We start from the raw sequence: 22,197 nt of genomic DNA, 5'->3' as shown, positions 1-22,197 counted from the left end.
GCAGGACTTTAATAATGTAGTTTTTCTACATTTTCTTCCAAATCTCCTCAATTTATAAGCTACATTTCAAACATAATGAACTAGGTTCCTAAGAGTCACGTAATAAGCCCTACAAAGACATGTTCCAGAGTGAAGACTTGGCTAATGTGTGTTATTTAATAAAACACAACTTCACTATCATCCACACTCCTCCCCTCACTCTTTCCTCTCCCCTCACCCCGCCCTTTCCCAGTTTCAAACTGAATATTCTGCATCTTGGTTACTCATTTACTTGTTAATTCAATAGACTGACTTGGGATGTTCAAGGAGAAAAATCACTGAAGTTACTGGCAAACATCAGAAGTATTAAACTACCAATCAATAAGTTCTGAATGATTTTCAGAGCCTTAGCACAGGAACATTAAAACAGACGTAAAAACAACTTCTCTCGTTATGTAGCAATGTGAGACTGGAACCTTGGAGCCCTACAGTTGCAATTTCTGTTTCTTCTATATAGGACTGGAACTTTTCTTTTGTATTCCAGCTCTCTTAATATTCAAATATCTGCTTTCTGGAAAAGGCTGAGGGTTTCACAGATTTCTGAGGATTTGCTTCTCACCTGATTATTTTATTTCTTTATAACCTCTCATTGTCTTTATCAAATAGTCTTGCCTTTTTCAAGCTTCAGTTTGGTTCTCAGTTAGTTCTGTTCAGACTAAAGGCTCTATATGCTGAGTTAGTGAGCAGCAAGCCAGGGTATGAATCCACAGCACACTAACTAGCTTTGTGGATCCTGTTACCACACACTAAGAGTCCCATAGAGTGCTTTGATGTATTCCCGTTTGAAATGCCAAATTGCACTATAGAACATTTAGTGCACAGCAGCAGGGTCCATAGATTCATAGATACTAAGGTCAGAAGGGACCATTATGATCACCTAGTCTGACCTCCTGCACAACGCGGGCCACAGAATCTCATCCACCCAATCCTGCGAAAAACCTCTCACCTATGTCTGAGCTATTGAAGTCCTCAGATTGTGGTATAAGACTTCAAGGAGCAGAGAAGCCTCCAGCAAGTGACCCAGGCCCCATGCTACAGAGGAAGGTGAAAAACCTCCAGGGCCTCTTCCAATCTGCCCTGGAGGAAGATTCCTTCCCAACCCCAAATATGGCGATCAGCTAAACCCTGAGCATATGGGCAAGATTCACCAACCAGATACTACAAAAAATTCTTTCCTGGGTAACTCAGATCCCACCCCATCTAACATTCCATCACAGGCCATTAGGTCTATTTACCATGAATATTTAAAGATCAATTAATTACCATGAAGCCAGTTGGCATGTGCCAAGCCAGGGTGCAAATCTACAGCACACTAACTCGCACTATGTCCAGTAACTCACCATGCAGACAGGTCCTGAAATTCTTAGCAGAACATTTATTTGCTGGTGCATGGTTTGGCCTTACACCTCCTTTAAAACCCAATATCTCCATTAGCATACACTTTTTATCAGTGTAGCTGGCTTAATGAGGGCCAAATGGCAATGAGGAATCAAGTCCTGCTTTTCCAGTTAGAATGTAGTTGACATATCTACATTGCTGAATGTACTAATTTTACGTGAACAGAATGATGATGGCATGGCCAGTGTGCAAACAGCCACGAAAAAGGCTAAGCACTAGAACAGTGACCTAATGTAACTAGAAATGCACAGTATTAAACCACCGCACAATCAGACAGCAAATGCTTTGGAGATGTTTTCTTTGTGTTATCGATTATTTTTTAACTTTGCCTCCTGTTGGTGTGACTAAACATCACACTCCTCAAGAGGAGACAATGTGTTATATAAAATTACATTATAGTCCACTGAATCAAAGTAATAGATTAACACTTTTCATAGATGGCTAGCATCACAGACTGTTAGGACAATTTACTGTCTCTTCATCGTGTATAATATTAACAACAGACATTGACCACATGACTGTTTAAATACAATTTCACTTCCACCACTGTCAGCTCACCAGCACCTTAGTCAAATACACTCTTGTGGAACTATCGTCTTACTTTGTAAGTTGTTGATTTTTTTTTCAGGATTAAACCATACCATTTGAAGTCGTATGCTTACAGAGAACTAGCATGTACTTCTCAGTTGGACCTACCTTGCTGAGACTAGGCTAACTAAAGTTTTTGCATTCACCACTAAAAAATACGTTCAGTTAGCAGTGCTGTAAAAAAAAAAAAAAAAAAAAGTGGAGAAAAATGTTGGACACATTTCACCCAGCTCTAGTCACAACTAACTTGGACTTGATTCAAATGGGAAAAAACACCATGTACTACTGCCAACCCAATGCCATCTGCCATCTCTAGGTACTGCTACGGCCTCCACCACTACAATGTGAGAGAATACAAATAGTCATGCAGGTTTTCTTATGTTAAAATTCCCATTTTTTTTTGTTCCATTCTCTCTCCTTTTTATTTTGGTCTGACATAGTAAAGGGATTCCTTGCTTTCATCTATAGGAATGTGCAAGCATAGATTTAATTTTAACTACTGTAAATTAGCATCACTTGCATCTGACAAAGTGGGTATTCATCCACAAAAGCTTATGCTCCAATACATCTGTTAGTCTATAAGGTGCCACAGGACTCTTTGCCGCTTTTACAGGTCCAGACTAACACGGTACCCCTCTGGTACTGTAACTATCAACTGCATCTCAGTGTAGTACTATTCCACTGCCACACAGTGCTGGCTAACAGTGGTAAGCAGGTTAAAAAACTAACATGATTTAAGCCCACTGGAGGTGACATTCACCATTGCTAACCAAGACCCTTGTCCTTCCACTGCCAAACATATGGTACCTACTCTCTTAAATAAATGGCTGCAGGAATCAGGCTCTTAAAAATTATGTATGAATACAATATCAGGTTGCTTCCTTTCAAGAGCAGAGACTGATTTTGGGGCACATTTCTTTGTAAGATCAAAAGTGGTGCTGCAGCCCGAGCAATGGTCTATTGTAAAATAATATGTTACTGTTTCTATCTTCCAATACTCGTACACATTGGAAATATAAAAGGGCTGGATGTTAAAATCTCTGTGATTACCAATACCATTTTGTGTTGGCATTTTATTATCAGTTGAGCATCAACCATTTAGTGACGACAACTGTGTATAAAAAAAAAGCAGTAAACAAACACAACAAAGAGTGCAGTTTTGCAATCCATGCTCATGACTCCATGGGTCCTTCAGCACTCTGGAATGTTTGATTATTAACATTTTGGCTGAATAATTCTCCTTTCTAAGCATTTGTTTTATACTGTTTATGTCTTTTTAGCCAGTCACAAATATACCAACCGTTTTGTTATCAGACTATAATGGAGCTCAGGATTGGTGCAGCATCCAATTCAGAGCTGATAATGCAGAGCACCTATCTATTTGATGTGTCTGACCTTAGTAGGAGCTGAGTGGGGAAGCCATTGTCTTTAACAATGGCAGTAATGAGATGAGAGGAGCTGCCTGTTGCGAGATGTACAGGGGTCAGGTGATGTGAAGAAGGCTGTAGCACATAATCAACGTTTGTTGTTTGCCTTACACAGCCACACTCATGCTTCAGAAACGACTGTTCAACTCTACTCGTTTATTCATAGCCATACCAAACCAATGATTCCTAAGGAAAAAAAAGGACAAGCAACTTGAAACATTCCTGGGACTCTCAGAGTGGATAATTTCATTTAAGGAGAACACTTTTTTTACTCTAAAGCAAACATGTTTTGTGACACCTTTCATCAATCTCACATTACATACATTAGCTATGTATGTCAAATCAGAGACTGCTACTTTCATTGCAAATTAATTGGCAAAATGAAATTAAGAATATTCATATGCATTTTTTTTACTTCACATTTCTAAAATGTGCCAATGAGAAGGGTAACATTTTCAAAGTGCCTAAGTCCCATTTTCAAAAGTGACTTAAGAACTTAGGAGTTCAAATTTCATTGACAATCAGTGAGATTTAGGCTCCTAAGTCACTTTTGAAAATGGGTTTAGGCTCCTAGGGGACGTTAACACTGCAGCAGGGAGATGTGATTCCCAGCATGGGTAAAGTGATTCACACTAGCGCTGCTTGAGCCAGCCTGCTAAAAACAGCAGGGTGGACACCGTGGAGTCTGCTGTGACTCAGGCTAGCCACCCACGTTTAGGCCCAGGGGATTGTGCAGCTTGGATTCAGGTGGCTAGCCCAAGCCACTGCCTACGCTGCAGTATCCAAACTGCCATTTTTAGTGCACTAGCTGGAGCAGAACTAGGGCACGTCTGTATGTCTAGGCTGGGACTCGCACCTCCCAGCTGCCGTGTAAACATACCTTTAAGGCTAGATTTTCAAACATGGTGTGGCAGGGCAGAGGTATAAACCCCTTGGATGCGCTGCTAACGGGGTGGCTCCTCCTCAGCTTCCCGGCAGAGCAGCCAGGTGCAGGGGCCCAGACACCTAGCAAGGAGCACAGCTGCAGACCCTAACGAGGGCAGGCTCAGAGGAATCAGCTGAGCCAAGTGGAGCCAGCTGGGCTGGTGCCTGGGAGGATATAGGCCCAGGGAAAGGCTCAGTGAAGGGGCTAGCCAGGGGAGAAGACAGGGGACTGCAGCTCTGTCTCTACCGACTGCAGGGAGCCTCAGGGGCCAGAAGACCCAGAAAAGGGTCTGTGTGGGGATCAGCGTTGGGGGAATTGGGGCTGCACTAAGCACTGTAAATAAAAAGACACAGGTGAAACAACTGAAAGAGGCGTTGGGACCCCTTCTTTGACTAGCCTAAGCACAAGAGCATGGGGATGCGAGACAGGGAACCTGTGTGTACCGTGTGACACATGGTTAGGCAATAGAGATGCAGCTAGGTGTCTAGTGGACTTTTCAAAACATTTATGCAGGTTAGGCATCTGACCAGCACTGAAATCATAGAATCATAGAATATCAGAGTTGGAAGGGACCTCAGGAAGTCATCTAGTCCAACCCTCTGATCAAAGCAGGACCAATCGCCAACTAAATCATCCCAGCCACGGCTTTGTCAAGCCTGACCTTAAAAGCCTCTAAGGAAGAAGATTCCACCACTTCCCTTGGTAAACCATTCCAGTGCTTCACCACCCTCCTAGTGAAAAAGTTTTTCCTAATATCCAACCTAAACTTCCCCCACTGCAACTTGAGACCATTACTCCTTGTTCTGTCATCTGCTACCACTGAGAACAGTCTAGATCCATCCTCTTTGGAACCCCCTTTCAGGTAGTTGAGAGCAGCTATCAAATTTCCCCTCATGCTTCTCTTCTGCAGACTAAATAATCCAAGTTCCCTCAGCCTCTCCTCATAAATCATGTGTTCCAGCCCCCTAATCATTTTTGTTGCCCTCCGCTGGACATTTTCCAATTTTTCCACATCCTTCTTGTAGTGTGGGATCCAAAACTGGACACAGTATTCCAGATGAGGCCTCACCAATGCCGAATAGAGGGGAATGATCACGTACCTTGATCTGCTGGCAATGTTCCTACTTATAGAGCCCAAAATGCTGTTCGCCTTCTTGGCAACAAGGGCACACTGTTGACTCATATCCAGCTTCTCGTCCACTGTAACCCCTAGGTCCTTTTCTGCAGAATGGCTGCCTAGCCATTTGGTTCCTAGTCTGTAGCAATGGGAGTCAGATACCTAACGTGCCTAAGCACTTTTTGAAAAGCCTACTAGGCCCTAAATCACTTAGTAACTTTTGAAAAATTTGCATATCTACAAAGAACAACAGTGACCCAATGTGAGCAAAGCTCTCAGCGGTCATTTTTATCAACAGCCTACTCAATATCTGCCTCAATTTAAACATAATTATCTACTGTGCCCCCTTTAATCACATAATCAAAGTTACTCTCTCCCGCCCCCCAGCTTCTGAATGTCCATGTGATCTGACAACTGCTGTCATCAGAATGTCTACTGAAGGAATTTGTTTATATGAATTAAACATCGGAATTTACACAATATGTTGGTCTGTCGCTGTGTAACTTATAGAAGGTGTAATGTAGCATTGTAATGCTGGAGTGACACTGTGCTTCTAGTTGAATTATAAAAATACATCCAGTTTACTCCCCATAACTAACATGTTTTAATGTCACTTCAACTAATAAAAATGTCAACTTTCTCCCTCACACACGCACATTTTGTCTCATGAAACGACCTCTGACATCTTCAAACCTCTGAGTCTCTTTGTAGTTGTGGAGACAGAGGATGTGCAAGATTTTTCTATTGTTTCCTGTAATGATAATCTTTATGTTATTTCTTATAAGAATGAAAGTTGCATTGTCAACTGAAGGATAAAGGGCAAAATTTCATCCATGGCAGCTACTTTTGGAAATTTGCTTTCTTAAACTGATGTCAGATAGCAAAGAACATACATTATCTCAGTATCTATAAGAAGCAATTACCCTCGCAGTTTTACAAACAAATAGGTGTGATGTGAATTACAGTATACTCATAAGAGGGAAAAGTTTATTAGGTATATTGAGTAACTGTGTCACCCCGACCTCTAACTTGGGGTGCCCTTTATACTGCCTTGCTGCTGTAGCTTCCAGCCTGAACTGTTTTCAAACAGTCTCTAGCATGTACGTCCCTCCCAGCTACGTCTCTGTGTGTACTGCAGCCAGCCAGACACACCTTAGCTGTTAGCAGCCTTAAAGACTACCACCAAGTGACCCAACACACTCCCATTTCCCAGAAATGTATGTCCCGTACTGCCCCACCCTCTCCTGGAATGACAAATACATTCAGTCCATTATTCCTTGAAAGGAATAATATGTTCAAAACTTGTTACCCCAAATGGAGTTACCCATATACTTCAACTTGAATGCACTGGACTAGATAAAATAATAAGACGAGTTTATTAACTACAAAGAGATAGATTTTACCTGATTACAAGAAATGAGGCTTACGAGAAAAATAAAGATAAAGTGATTATTGGTGCCTAACTAAGAACTAGATAAGTTCATGGAAGATAGGTCCATCAATGGCTATTAGCCAGAATGAACAGGGATGGTGTCCCTAGCATCTGTTTGCCAAGCTGGGAATGGGCGGCAGGGGATGGATCACTTGGTGATTATCTGTTCTGTTCACTCCCTCTGGGGCACTTGGCATTGGCCACTGTCAGAAGACAGGATACTGAGCTAGATGGACCTTTGGTCTGACTCAGTATGGCCATTCTTATGTTCTAATTTAATAAATCATATTAGATTCAAAGCAAAGTTTTCTTACCCTCTGCTTTCAGCAGTCTTACTGACCAAACTTCTTAGGTCAGCATCCTCTCCCCCATAATTCAGTGGTGGCTTCCTTTGTCTCTTCAGGTGCAGTGAATGCAATGGGCAGGGAGAGAGTGACGTGGGGTAATTGTCCCCCTCTTGAAAAAACATTTTCAGCTGAGACCCAAGGGACAAAGAGTCTACATGGAAGAATGCTCCCTGCTGGTTTTTTCCTCTTGTTTGAACTTCCTTTGTTTTCCGTCCCTTCTTTATGATTCTGTTTACTGCTTAAATGTCAGTTAAGGCAAGCACACATTTCTTTCTTGTTTAGGCCAGACCTGACTTCTGCCTGGGCAGGGCTGTGGGCTTTGGAACATGTGTTAATAACATCATGCAGGGGAATCTTATAATGTCACATACAATGTTAACACACATATTTTATCAGGACAATACTGATCAGCAAATTGAGTTTTGAAATGATACCTTACAAGGCATACATTGTACGAAGATTATTAAATAGTGTATAGGGTGTGGATACAGGGGTGTATTTTGTCACATGCAGTAACACCTGGAGGCAAATACAATTAGGACACCATTGTGCTAGGCACTCTACAAAACATACAGACATGACAGCCCATGCCCCAGAGAGCAAGTCATAAAATTTCAGATGCACACAGAACATAATGCTTAGATCTCAAGATGATGTGATATTAAACCAGCTGACCAGGGTAGCTGGCAGGAGATGCAGCCAGCATTAACCTACATGATCAGGAAGTGTGAACATGATTGCAATCTGGTCTCTTTCTCTCCTCAGGACTGTAAATGCAATGAATTTTTTGAGCTTCCAGGAGATCCAGATGAGATCTCCAAAATAATTAGTTATTAAAGCTTTCTTTAGATAATTCCTCAAAGGATGGCAGAGGAGCCCTTGATGACTGAGGTTTATAGAACTGTGTCCATCCTATGACAAGCTGTCAGTGCTTCCTGCGTCTCATAGATGATTTACTGAATTTGCCTGTATACACTGGAACAGTAAGGGCTCAGACAGAAAGGGCAGTCCTTGGCTAGGGTGACCAGACATCCCGATAAAATCAGAACTGTCCCAATTTTTAGTTGTTTGTCCTGCGTCCCGACCAATGCACGGCCAGGACACCATTTGTCCCGATATTGCAGCTTTGGCCGCTCCGGTGGGGCCGGGAGGGGGGGGGGGTGTCTTGTTTTTTTTTGCTTCGGCAACTCCGGCCGCTTTTTTTTTTTTTTTTTGATTCCCCCATGTGTCCCGATATTTTGTCCCTTACATCTGGTCACCCTATCCTTGACTAACAAAATTCAGCTCAGTATCAATTTTGTCCCTTTTAAGTTCTTATTCTGTGCCCTCAAATGGTGGTATCTGAGCATCTTTCAGGTTCAAAATAAACAGAGAAATTAGTGTCAGCCATGTGAGGTCTCCTCTCCATTGTTAAATACTTTTCAACAGTCCCTAGTTTTGCAGTTTGATCAAATTGGTTTGTTCTTTGGAATAGTTTTCCATGGATTTGTACTGCAAAGGAGTTGAAATACGTCTATGATTGCTTTATTTGTGGTCAAGGTTAGGGAGGAGCCCATTAAGATGTTTGAATGCCCTCCCTGTTTTCAACTTAAAATATCCTGATACTAATATATTACCGGTGTAATACCATAATTACATTTTATATTTTACAAACTCTAGAGGATCTTTGTCTATACAGATAGCAGAGTAGAGAGGCAGTGTCAAGATCTTCTTCCCACATAGAATTCTCATGCAGAAAGCAGGACTCCCTGAACACAACTGTGGGCTGGTTTGAGCAGCCAACGGCATTCAACATCCCCAAGGAACTAAGCAAGCAAGCTGGGGACTTGTGAAAGAGGAGTAAGTTCTCTGACTGTGCAGTAAGTGTGTCTTTGGGGCATGCTTTCTCCTGCACCCCCAAAGTTGTTCTGACACATTTATTAGATCTTGCTGCTACCCAAGAGTGACTGTCCCTCAAACCCAGACTTTAGCGCATAGACAGTCCAAATGTCAGAGTAACCTGAGTGAGTACTGTGAAACACTGAAGTGCTCGATGTCGCTGAGGCAGTGTGGTCTGGTGAATGCAGCAGTGGACGAGGAGTTAGGTGACAAGGTTCTAGCACCAGCTCTGCCACTGTCCTTGGGCAAAAGCCTCTGCTCCGTCTCCCAATCTTTGTCCGCCTTGTCTATTTAGACTGTAAACTCTTTGGGGTAGGGACTGTCTCCGACTGTGTGTTTGTACAAAATGGGCCCTGACCTCAGTTATGCCCTTCAGACACTACCAGCAATGCAAACATTCAAAAAATAATAATTAAAGATATTTCAATATTCAAGGATTAATCCTGCTTTGCAAAGTGCAAGGGAACCTATAGCAGTCAAGGATTGCTCCAGCATGAGGGATTCCTCAGATAGCATAAAGCCAATGTATTCAACTCTATATCACCCCTCTGCCCGCGTCAGCCCCTGCCCTCCTGCCAGACACAGACTAATCTAAGAGGCATATCAAGGAATAGAAGGGGTGAGCCTGGCTTGGAAAGGCTCAGAGGGAGCCATTCCTGACTGTGTAAATTAGGTCAGCTGGGCCCCAAGATTGGTGTATGCAGAAAAGTGAACTAATGCCATTTCTATCCCCCCAAACCCTCACCTATACTGAGCTCAGGTGCACATGTGGATTGAGCCTTCCGTGTATGGATAGTCCATCACTTCCCTATGCATCTCTGAGATTGTAATCAATGATGAATGAAGCACAGACAATCACAACACCTAACATGGAAAAAGCCAAAGTATTATAGCACCTAAAGATGTATCTGAATGAGGACATACACTAATTAATCATTGAACAGACTGTAAACTTCAGGCTGTAATAGTGTTGTCCTTCTACAATGTAGTTGTTTTGAGTTTAGTATAGAAGAGACTCAGCTATAGTATTATACAGAATTAGCTTCCATACTTTGAGTACAAATCATTTTGTTATGGATATATACGTTGAATATGATAGCATACCACAGAAGGCAGGATTTCCAGTAAAATTTGTTTGAATGGCTGCTATATTCATCACTTCCATCCATATATTTCAAATAGCTATAAACAGACTTCTGAAAATTCTAACATATCACAGGCTTCACAGACATGGCATTTCTTCTGACCAAGAAGGGATGAGTATAGGTACTTAGCTTTAAGAGATGGATAAAACTGCAGCTACTACACTATAGCATGTTATTTTTCATACATATGGAACAAAACATGTACTTTTAGTCTAGACGATCTTAGCTCAAGGAAAACAAAAAAGAAATATAAAGTCTCCATAAGAGAGAAATTTCTCTCTCATGGTAAAATCCTCCATCTTAAATCTAATCAGAGCTCTACCCACTAGCAGTCAAGGAGGGAGATGTTAAATTAAAAGACATTTAAAGTAGCTATAGAATAATAACTACACAGTGGGAGGAAAGAACATTGGTTCATACACCTATAATTCACTAAGTATTTTTGGCATTGCACCATTATATTTGTGTCAATGAGCTCAGTATCAAATTCCATTCCTGCAAACAGGATCATAAAGGGAAAGAACTTTTACCGATGTATCTATGGCATGGAGTTTTGCTGACTCATTTGTGCAAAGAAACAACCAATAGACAGAGGTAACTTTACTAGCCAAAAAGAACAAAAAGACACTTATCCACAGCTTCACCTCAAAAGACTTCCTATCGGAAGCTGATAAGATGTGCAAAGCAGTGAATTTTAAATATTCTTTAATGCACCTTGACCTCAAACAATGGATGCATATAGGCTAATGAATCAGCCTGTGATGTGTCACATTACCATATTTTACTAGTAAGTGAAAACACACAGAATGCCAAACTAGGGTTGCTCCTTCAATGAGATTTCTCTGATGTTCCGATTACACTGACATTAGTTTTACTTTTGGCAGTAAGGGAGACTTGAGTCCAATGATTTCCCCCAAGTTTTGGCACATATGTTGCAGAATTTGCAATAGGCCCTACAACTTGTTGACATCTTCATAAAACAATTGTTGGACTATTTCATGCCATTTTTCTGTTTGGAAACTTTTTTTTTTTTTTTTTTACAAATCTGTTGTGATGCTTCAAACAGCTCATGAACACTCATAGGCTGAAATTTGTTGCATAGACTATTCACCATTACTATTAATTACTGCAGATTTGTCACCTAAATCACATGCTTTTGTTTCTATTTGTTATTAACCAGAATAATGAATAGCAAATATTATTGATTACAGGCAAATATGGGAGTCCGTGCAAAAACAAGTCATTCTCCAACCATGTGTGTGACTAAAAGCTCATTAATGCAAATGTTTACAAATAAAGAATAAAAAGGAGCACATACACAATTGAATGACCGGCTATTTTGAATTCAAATGACTGTTTGCAAATGCTGTTTTCTAGTATTTGACCAGCTCTATTCAAAGCTAGTAAAACTATGAGTTTGATCTACTGTGAAAGACTGAAAAAAATAGGATTTATGAATTATGATTATTTGTTATTTGAATAATTAAAGACAGCTCATCTCCTAAGAGATAGATACACAGAAGCAATGATGTACTGGGAATTCCACAAATTGGTGGAGGTGTTCATTTGTTTATTTTTTTCCCCAGTTCCTTCAAATTATAATAAACTCATGTTTTATGGGAATAGTAGAAGAAGTGTTTTGGTGGAGGGATTATTCTTCCAACTAGTTCCCAGCCTAAATTACTAATTATTTTCCATCTTTTATATTGTGTTAAACTTGTCTCTCAATCTTTTCTATAGGCAGTTATTGAAGCAATCTAAGAACAAATTCTGATCCCTCTTACACTTGTGTAAACCTGGAATAACTTCAGTGGAGTTACTCCAGCTTTACACCAGTCGGAGGTTAGAACCTGGTCCCTGGCTCTTCTTTCAGGATATAGCCATTCATTTTAATTTCATTTAATTCCCCGAGAGAAAAGCACTGTTATAGTTTTGGAACTACAGTGTCATGTCAACATGTATTGTGCTTGTATTACTGAAAGATCTCAGTAAGACCCTTTATTCGAAACTATGTAGACAGCTAGACAGCTTCATCTATAATATTATATTCTATATTCAAAGACAGATCTGATGGTACATATTATTCTTAATTTATTCTACTGGACTTTTTACATTCTAATGAGAAAAAAGGCCTTGGACGGTAACTTGCAAACATACAGTTTTCTCCACTCTCTCCTCCCCCTCTCTTTCTTTCACTCACTGTAAAATGGTGAGCAATTAAACCAAGTTGCTATATTTGGTATAGCTAAACTTCACAAGTTGATAGCATAATGATTTTAATAACTACTTTAAATGTAACATGGTGACAAATTGACACCTGAGGTTTGTGTCCTGCAATTTTATTTTTCAAGCATTCTATTGTTATGCCAGAGGAATAGCAATATGATTAGGAATACATTTAAAAGTCAGTCCATGCTACTGCTTCTTGGTTTTTACTCAGCTTTTCTTTTTTCAGTTTAAGCTTCACAGACACGCAAGGTACAAAGGTCCTTCATTTGGCACTAATTTTGGAGGGTTTGTTTCCCCACAGTGTACAGTACTATTCACAGAACAGAACCACTGCCCTGGAAGTTCAGATAGAGAGCTTTCTGCAGAGGCTGCTGATAGTTGCTTCAGCAAAGGGTGTACAGACACAAGTTAACATTACTAGAGGCATGCCAAAGACTTAACATTCATAGGCCATTAATGAAACAGTGAGAGATTTGCCCAGCAATATAGTGTCACAATAACAATATAATATTGCACTTCTATAAAGCCCTTCCCTCTACAAATCTCGAAGTGCTTTACAAACTATTAATTTAGCTCCACAAGAATAAGAATTACCATCTACATTTTATATCTGGAGAAAATGAGGCAAAGAGAAGTGATTAATCCAAGGATACTGTGGTAGTTTACAGCAGAGCCAAGATTCAAATCAGGAGTTCCTGATTTAACCAAAAGACTATCCGTTCCACAATCCAGAATTTAAGGATGAGATAACATTTGCATTTCAAACCCATATTTTTAGTCCAATGTAACTTTCAAGTACTTTTTCAGTTTCATTTGAGAACTACCAAATTCAATTTAAAAAATTGTTTGCACAAATGAGTAAACTAAATGTGTACGGCTGAATTGTCTCTGAAGACATAAAGTCATGGTGTGAATTTGAATGGGAGATTCTTGCATGTATCTGAATGCTGAAGTTGGTCCACATCCATATTATTTAAAATGGAACTCACTATTACGTTTGTATGCAGACTAAAGAAATCAAAATGACCAATCAACTTCTTCTTCAATCAGGCTATTTCTCCCCCATGGTGGACAGCTGCAGACCTAGTAGGAATCTATACAGTGCAGTACCAGAATACAGAGACAGGGGATTTGGAGAGGAACAATAAAATGTGTAATAGATAGTTCAGTCAGACAACATAGACAAGTGTCATTTTATTATTTCACAGTGTCATCTGAATATAAAATTATTTTTATAGTTATCACCTCAGAATCCCTTCTGTCCCTGTAAGAAAAGGTTGTATCTGGCTGCCCCATTTGAAAACTATTTTACTTCCCATTCTCAAGAAGAAAGCACAGTTAGGAAAAAGCCCTTTCAATTATAAAAGTGTAACTGTGGTGGGTTGCCTGAACCCAATCTATTTCTTGGTGGGCCCTTTAAATTTTCTGGCACCAGTTCCACTGGATCCACCTGCCAAAGTCTTGCAAAATCAAAAATTTCTTTAAACTCAAACCATGATAACAAAAGTCCTTCCTCCCGGTGTTCTTTCTGGGTGGGGTGGTTTCTCACTAGGGTTGCCAGGTGTCTGGTTTTCAACCAGAATGCCCGGCCAAAAATGGACCTTGGAGGATCCGTTTGGCACTGCTGACTGGGCCGTTAAAAGTCCAGACAGTAGCACAGTGGGGCTAAGGCAGGCTCCCTGCGTGGCTAATCTGCGTGGCTCCCAGAAGCAGTGGCATGTCTCCCCTCTGGCTCCTAGGCACAGGGGCAGCCAGGGGGCTCTGCACGCTGCCCCCGCCCCAAGAGCCAACTCCACAGCTCCCATTGGCAAGGAACTGCCGCCAATGGAAGATGCGGGGGTGGTGCCTGCGGATGGGACAGTGTGCCAAGCTGGCTGGCCAAGCCACTGTGTAGGTGCCAGAGAGGGGACATGCCACTGCTTCTGGGAGATACCTGAGGTAAGAGCTACCTGGAGGCTGCATCCCTGACCCCGTCCCACGTCCCAACCCCTAATTTCTTGCCCCAGCCCAGAACCCACACCCACCCACACCCCAATCCCCTGCCTCAGCCCAGAGCCCCCTCCTGTACCCAAACCCCCTCAGCCCCAGCCCCACCCCAGAGCCTGCACCTCCAGCCGGAGCCCTCACACTCTCCTGCACCCCAACCCGTTAAGCCAGCTCAGTGAAAATGAGTGAGTAAGTGAGGTTGGGGAGAGTGAGTGACAGAGGCAGGGGGTGGAGTGAGCAGGGAGCAGGGGCCTCAGAGAAGGGTTGGGACAGAGGGTGGAGCAGGGGTGTTCGGTTTTGTGCAAGTAGAAAGTTGGCAACCCTATTTCTCATTCCTCTTTCATGGCCTGGGAAGGAGAGCATGAGTCACCCCTTTCCCTTCTAGGGGTTTGAAAGTTTACTAGGAAAGCAGTCTCTCCCTTTGCTCTCTCAATGAAAGCTGCACTTTCACCTGTGTTTTGCTTAAATTGGTTGGAGGATCAGTAAGATACCTTTAACAGGAATCATAGACCTTTGTTTGTATACCACACCCATTACCATAGCATTAGAGCACAATCATGAATTGCTGGAGATGAATGATACAGTAGGAGGTACAAATGATAGTTCAGATATGCTGACTCACCTAACAGTGAAAAAGGGCAAAGAGTGAGCTAAATCTAAAAAATGACACAGAAAATAGCACTTTTTGGCTATGCAATTCAGGTGCAAAATTTTGATGCCCATGTAAAATGTTACAGGCATCCAGGGTAAAAATAGGAGTTTAGAAATAATGTGATGTCTGAATTTCATCTGATTAAGTAATCTAGCTGCAGTACTTTGAATTAATTGCACCCTATTCAGACTCAGACTCTTCAGTTCAATTGCAAGAGACAGTAGTTAACACAGTAGCATGGATCAGCATCTGTTTAGCAAGGATTTCAAGACATATGGGGCACAGTCCTGCAAACCCTTGAGCACTAAATTCAAAGACACTATTCATGTGAGTAAAATTACTTAAATGTTTAAGCATCTGGATGCTCAGACCCATACACACTATCAGAATCAATAATGACTACATCTATCTAAAAAAGAAAAAAGTAAGATATTGATGGGTTGCAATTTAATATATTTTAAAAATCTACCCAAATATATACATATTGCACTGCATGGGAGTTAGCATACAGTCCATCGTCTTCAACTTACTGCTATAAGTGAATATGTTGTTCAGCACATCTGCATGCCATTGTCCACCAGATCAGCCTGAAAAATGGCCCTAGTGCTTCAGATGTTGTGCAAGTAAAAGAAATTACAATATAGAGGAAATAAATCATTATGAGGGAAAGGGCTCACCAATTAATTTTGTCCATTGGTAAAAGCTTGTTTTTCTGCATGCAACACAAGGAAACGGCTGTGAGTCACGGAGAATTAAACATCAGCTGCTCAGAGAATACAGGGCCAAAAAAATCAACCAGAAGCAATGGTTGCACACTTTTCATTTTAATTTATGTTTGTCTATGTAGAAAATAAAACTCCAAACCAGAACAACTAATGTAATCTTTTTGGATGTACTACTTCAGCACAGGCTCATAAAGAAAAGCTGAAAACGTTTTTCACTATGAAAAATCTAACAGACCAAGAAATATCAATCTCATGGATTTGGAATTATCCAGAAACTAAATTAACCCATCAACACTAGCTAAGGTCCCTCCTCCACAATCTCCCAACTCAGTTTATTTAAAAATGTGCAAGGAAGTCAAGAAAAGAAATTCTGTTTGCTTTTTCTTGGGAAAGTTGATTAAAAAGCCAGCTTCATGCAAGAAAGGTATGCAGCAAAAGCAGTGCATTTATGTACTGTGTTGAACTCTTCCATTACAATGCTATTCCAAGGAAATGATCATTTTGAACCTTTTAAAATGTGAATATTTAGATGATGACTTTGAGCTGCTACGTGTTTGTGGGGCAGGAACTGTAACTGGAGCTAAATAAGCTATCAGGGGAAAAAGGCCAGCTTTTGCTTAGCCCCCAGGCTATGCTTTTTACCAAGTTAATGGAAGCACTGTCTACTTTATACTTATTACTGAAATATCTTTTCCACACTCTCCACATGCATTCTCAGTACCTACTGCCCACAAAACACCCAATCTATACACCTTCAACAACCACATCAACAAGCAGTGCTTCCTCAATTTCATGACCCTTCCCCATGGTATCATCCCACAGAACTCCAGTCTTTTTTATTATTATTTGAATCATGTTTACACCCCAAAATGACACAAAAATGATAATGGATTGAAATTAATAAAGTATTGAGGTCTGACGTTAGAAAATTGACATGAGTAGTAAAAGCAACTGAATTAACCATATTGAGAAGTGGTTGAGACCCCATCACCAGAGGTGGTTACAGTGGGGGTAGATTATAGTTTTGAAGGATCAACGCAAAGAAAAATCCTTCCTCATACATGTAGTTAGACAAGTTGAAGTGTGAGGTCTTTCCTATTCCTGCCATATATGATAAACAACTTCAGGAAAGCCTAATGTATCAGGTGTGTAGTATAAAATTAACCGCCTGTGTCAGTTGGTGTACCTGGAATGGTACCTATTGTACTTAAAATAACAGTGCCCTGTTCAACTGCAGCAGCAGCATGCCTCAGTGGAATGGTTAAATATTTTATGTTAATGTCAAATTTTTTGGCTTATATTTCATGTATAACATATGTATGTCATGTAACATAAACAAAAAAGATTGAATTATTGCAAGACATGTGGAAAGGGCATCAAAAGTGCAAGGACAGTCAAAATCTGCATGACAGAAAATGGTAGACAGAAAATGCACCATTTATCATGCAGTATGTCCTTCTCACAGCACAACTTAAAAAGTATATGGCCCACATTCAAACTATTTCCAGTCTGGAAATTTGCGGATTAGGTTGCCCTAAGAAGCTGATAGTTATGCTTCAATGTTCAGTCAGCGTGGAGGAGGAAAAAGGTCATTCACAGAACAAATGCAATGTTACATTTAATACCATCATCTTTGGGAATTGCAGTTGTCTTGCAAGAAGCACAAAGATTTTTCAATAAAATACTATTGTGCTGGCACATCTCATGTGAGGCATGTGCACCTTGACAAGGGGCTGGAGTCAATATATTCTAAATCAACAGGAGACACTTAGGGAATAGAAAAAAACACAAGTCAAACCTTTGGCAAGTCAAGCCTATTTACTCTCTCAGATGAACTGGGAGACCCCCAGCTGTGTGGAAGGGAATCTAGGCAGTGACTCTATGGTAGAGAGACCACCATGGGCCTACAGGATAGTCTCAACTTGCTCACTGCCACAGAATTATGATTATAGCGAAACTGGGTGCTGTGAGGTGGGCCATCATCACTATAGCTGTGGGAATGGAAAAGGCAAAATTGAGAAGTATAGGGAGCGGTGGGGGTGGGGGGAGATTGGAAGAATCTGAAAGGGGCATAGATGTGAGTAGCCATACAGGGGACAGGGGGCAAGTTGAAAGAGGATTTGGGTAGCAGTGAGTAGGAAAGTTGAAAGGGAAGATGTAGCCAAACTGGGGAGGAGGGATGGGAACATTCAAGTAAGGGAAGAAGGGGATAGAGAATGCATGGAGTAATAATAATGGATTTCATGGGCTCGGGGGAGGAGGGAAGCCAAGAACAAAGAATTGAAGAATTTGACAGTATGAGGAATTAAAATGAGGTAATGCATATTCATCAGATATACAAATTAGTTTATTGCAACATCTGCATGAAACCTCCAGCTTTCTGAATCTCCAGCTTTAAAGCATTCCCATATCCATTCCTCCCCCCTCCCACAATGACATTGAACTGTTTTTAACTGAAATCAGTGATTTACTAAGTATATAGCAGACAGTATCATGATATGCTTGTATTATTACTTGAAGAGTAGCTTTGCAACATCTGTTCAGATTTGATTTCTGTATCTTTGCTATGCTGGAAATAACTTGGTTTTGTAATGGATCTGTTGTCACATACATACATAGGCACCCTGATTGCCAGATTCACATAAAGAATACAATTTATGATCTTTTCAATCTAAGAATGCAGGCTTTTGTCACTTAACTAAAAGGGTCAATGGAAAATATTTTCATTATTCTCAGTAGTAACAGTGTTTTCATCCCGTTTATATTCCAGTCACTGGAGGGAGAAATCAAACAGAACACCTGAGTAGGTCTGTTACAATCCAGTACAGGGGAGTAGTGCATGCATTCACATTCACACACGCTTAGAGCTGAGGACAATTTACAGGATGAATGAAACTTTACAAACCTGAAATTTCAAACAATCCTAAGAGGAATTTACTGTGATCCAGGGCCCAACTGCAATCAAAATAGAATGGATCATTTATGATTTTGGATAGAAATCATGTGAAACTCTGGCCTCCACACAAAACAATACAAAAAGTATCAGTTTTGCTTTTGTTCTGACCTGAAACCCAAGGTGAAATGCCAGGTGTGTGACCCAAAACTAAAAACAGTTTCTGTGACACCCCAACACTGCTGGGGCTTGTACTGCTTCACACATAAACCAGTATATTGCAATTAGGCATAATCTTGCTGCTTGTAATTCCATAAATTTCTAATGTATTTGTTTACTGTTCAAACTATGTTTCGCTATTTGACTGAAGCTTGTAATGGCTGCATTGCAATAAACAGAGTTAATCCATTGCCATCTGCCTTTATTTTACTGACCCACTCAACTGCATACTGTTGTGTACAAGAAGCATGAAATTCTGTGGTCTTGCTGAATTAAATTTTGATTGAATCTGCTTAGACTTAAGCGAGAGAAATTCATCTTTTTAAAATATATTGCAATTTTTAATTACTTTAGTTCATGTTGCTGTCTGTACGTTGGTTAATGGCTACAGCTAGCTCATCCTCAGAAGCCCTCATCTGTCATGTTTCAGGCTATTAAACACTATATCACATTCATTTACATTTTATTTGCTGTTTATGTTCATTACTAGTAAAATTTCCTTTAATGTGAATTTTTATTTGCTGTTCATGTTGATTACTATCAAAATTTCCTATCATATGTGCGGCAATTAAATAGTGGACTTAGTTTTCAAAGAATTTAATTTGACTAAAACAATAGGACAGTAAGCGATGACACATCAGTTTTGCAAAGATTAAAAATGTTAAGAGAGATGAACAATTAATATTTTCTATGCCGGTATGCTATATTTCAGGGACTTAGAAACTGGCTGTAAAAATCGGACCAGAGGGTTTTGTTTTTGTTTGCCTGTTCAATACTAATTTTAAAAACAAAGATGTTTACCAATTTGGTTGCTTTTACGTGCTTATACAGCAAAATTAAGCCCTCATCTTGTAGTTATCTCAGAGTCCTGTATGTTGCCAACCCTCCAGGATTGTCCTGGAGTCTCCAGGAATTAAAGATTACTCTTAAACTAAAGATTATGTCATGTGATGACACCTCCAGGAATATGTCCAACCAAAATTGGAAACCCTATCCAGGGTGCTGTGTCTGTAGTACAGCAAATTTCAAAGATGCATCTACCAGCTTTGGCAAGTTTCATTTTGAAACTTACACAATGAAGAAAATAGAGCAGCAAAGTGAACCTTACCAAAGATGGTAAATTTCACTTTGAAGTCTTCTCTTCTTCACATAGAGCATATGACTGAGGGACAACTATGGAGAGGATTAAGAACAGGAAAAAAGATGAAAGAGGCAAAGAAGAAGTTGGGTGAAGAGGAGTGAAAAAAAAAAGCAAAGAAGAGCTGGAATGGGGACTGGATGGGGAAAGAAAGAAGAGAAACTGAGGATGAAAGAAGCAGAGGGGAAAGAAAAGTGAGGGCAAAGGCAACAGCACTGTAAACAGCCAGTTCATTCCTCTCTCTTGATCATCATTTCTCCATAAAAGATATGGCCAGAGCTGGAAGATTAGCACAGATCAAAGAAGAGCTCCTTGCTCACCTTAACACATTGCTAGTATTCCTCTGATTGGCTCCCTGAGCTAGCTGTGTCTTTTAGGCAGGGTACACAGAGTGGATGATTCTTTCTGTCTACAAATGTGTTTGAGCTACCTTCTGAAGTGCCTATCATTCTGGTTATCTAAGAGCTGTAAATGAAATATCTGGTGGGACCGGAGGGAAGCGAAGGCAACAGCCTACTTATGTGAATAGTCACATCATCAACATCCTCAAGATGAGACTCATGGGCTAACCTAAATGTTTAAATCCCCAACACACATTTTAAAAATGGAACCCTATATACTATGTTTTGCTTCCTGAGCGTAATTTTCAAAAGGACTCATTCCTCCTGTAATGTTTTCACCCCTCCCTCTTCATTTTAACATAAAAGTTAAAAGAAAAAAGTCTTTCCACCTTGGTCCATATAGTCAGTTAAAGCATCTTAGCACTTTCAGTTCATTCCACCATGATTAGATTGAAAGACTGACAAAGGAGTCTCTGTATTTCACCATAAAAACACTAAGGAATTTTCTGAGAAGACTTAAATCCTTATTTAATATAAACAGTTCAATGAGTTTAACACCTCTAGATAACTGACTTCAGCAAAACTTCCAACTCCTTCCTCTCCTGTGCCCATATCATTAAGAATGTACTACTTTATTTTGATTGCCAAAACAGGATGTTCCCTTAGCGCCTAGACATCTGATTTCAGTAGGCGTGCGCATGTGCATGACCTCACCCACACCCAGGCACACATGCACAGCTTTCCATTTGCTCTAGTAAAGCAGATCCCAAATGTACAGTTCCTGGTTTTCTCTTTTTTTCTAACCAACTATATAAATCTCATGATAAAAAAGAAAGAAAAAAATAAAAAAAATTAAATCGAAGTTAAAAATTGTGAGAACTGTATTTAATAATGTATCCATTTGGGGTATAATGCACTCAAGGACATCACTTATTATCAGTATTACAAATACCCCAGATATTTTTATTTTTGAAACGTATATGAAAATACTCTTGTGAGTTTCTGAAGGCTATTTTATCCCTTTTCTAACCATTTTAGATTCTTTCCTGATCTGATTGTTTTAAATTCTATAAGCAACAGCAAAACTAGCTAAACAAATGTCAGTCTTAATTATGTTACATTCACTGATGAGACATTAGACTTCGAATATAATGGACTCAGTGTGATATTATGATTGTATCAAACACTGGGATATATGGCAATATAGTGTTTATTTAGAGCCACATTTCTGGATTCTGTTTCAAGTCCAATGTTTTAATAAAGCCTCCATAACGCTACACAATTGTTATTTATGGTTTACCTGCCACAAACCTATATTTGCATGTGCAAATACATATTGCAAATCTGGTCATTTGCATGTGCAAAGTTAGATGTACATAATTACATGTTAGATGTACATAATTTGTGCTCACAAAAGTGGTTTTTCACACCCAGACAGATACAGCTGACAATTGTGTGGGCTTTTAGAGACCATCTGAAAATCTCAACATTTGCCAGATACTTGAATTATAGGAACACAGGAATAACTATATAATCTCAAACTAATAGTTCATCCAGTACAATATCTTGTCACTGACAGTATCCAGCACTTCAAAGGAAGGTCAAGCTATCCCATAATTGACAGTTATGAAATAACCTGCCCATATGAGACATTTCTTCCTCACACCACAGAGGTTGACTTTTGCCCTGAAGCAAGAGGTTTATTCTCTCATTTTTTA

General features: G+C 40.1%; 1 protein-coding gene across 4 annotated transcripts in view; it reads right to left on the bottom strand.

Annotated features, from left to right (window-relative positions):
* ZNF804A (zinc finger protein 804A) overlaps positions 1 to 22,197 on the bottom strand; it is a 220,573-nt gene that overhangs the window by 81,205 nt on the left and 117,171 nt on the right. The window lies entirely within an intron of this gene.

This window comes from Caretta caretta, chromosome 11 (genome assembly GCF_965140235.1).
Source record: "Caretta caretta isolate rCarCar2 chromosome 11, rCarCar1.hap1, whole genome shotgun sequence".
In the NCBI taxonomy this organism is placed as follows: Eukaryota; Metazoa; Chordata; order Testudines; family Cheloniidae; genus Caretta; species Caretta caretta.
The sequence above is the reverse complement of the archived record's forward strand: the minus strand, read 5'-3'. Positions and strand labels throughout refer to the sequence as shown.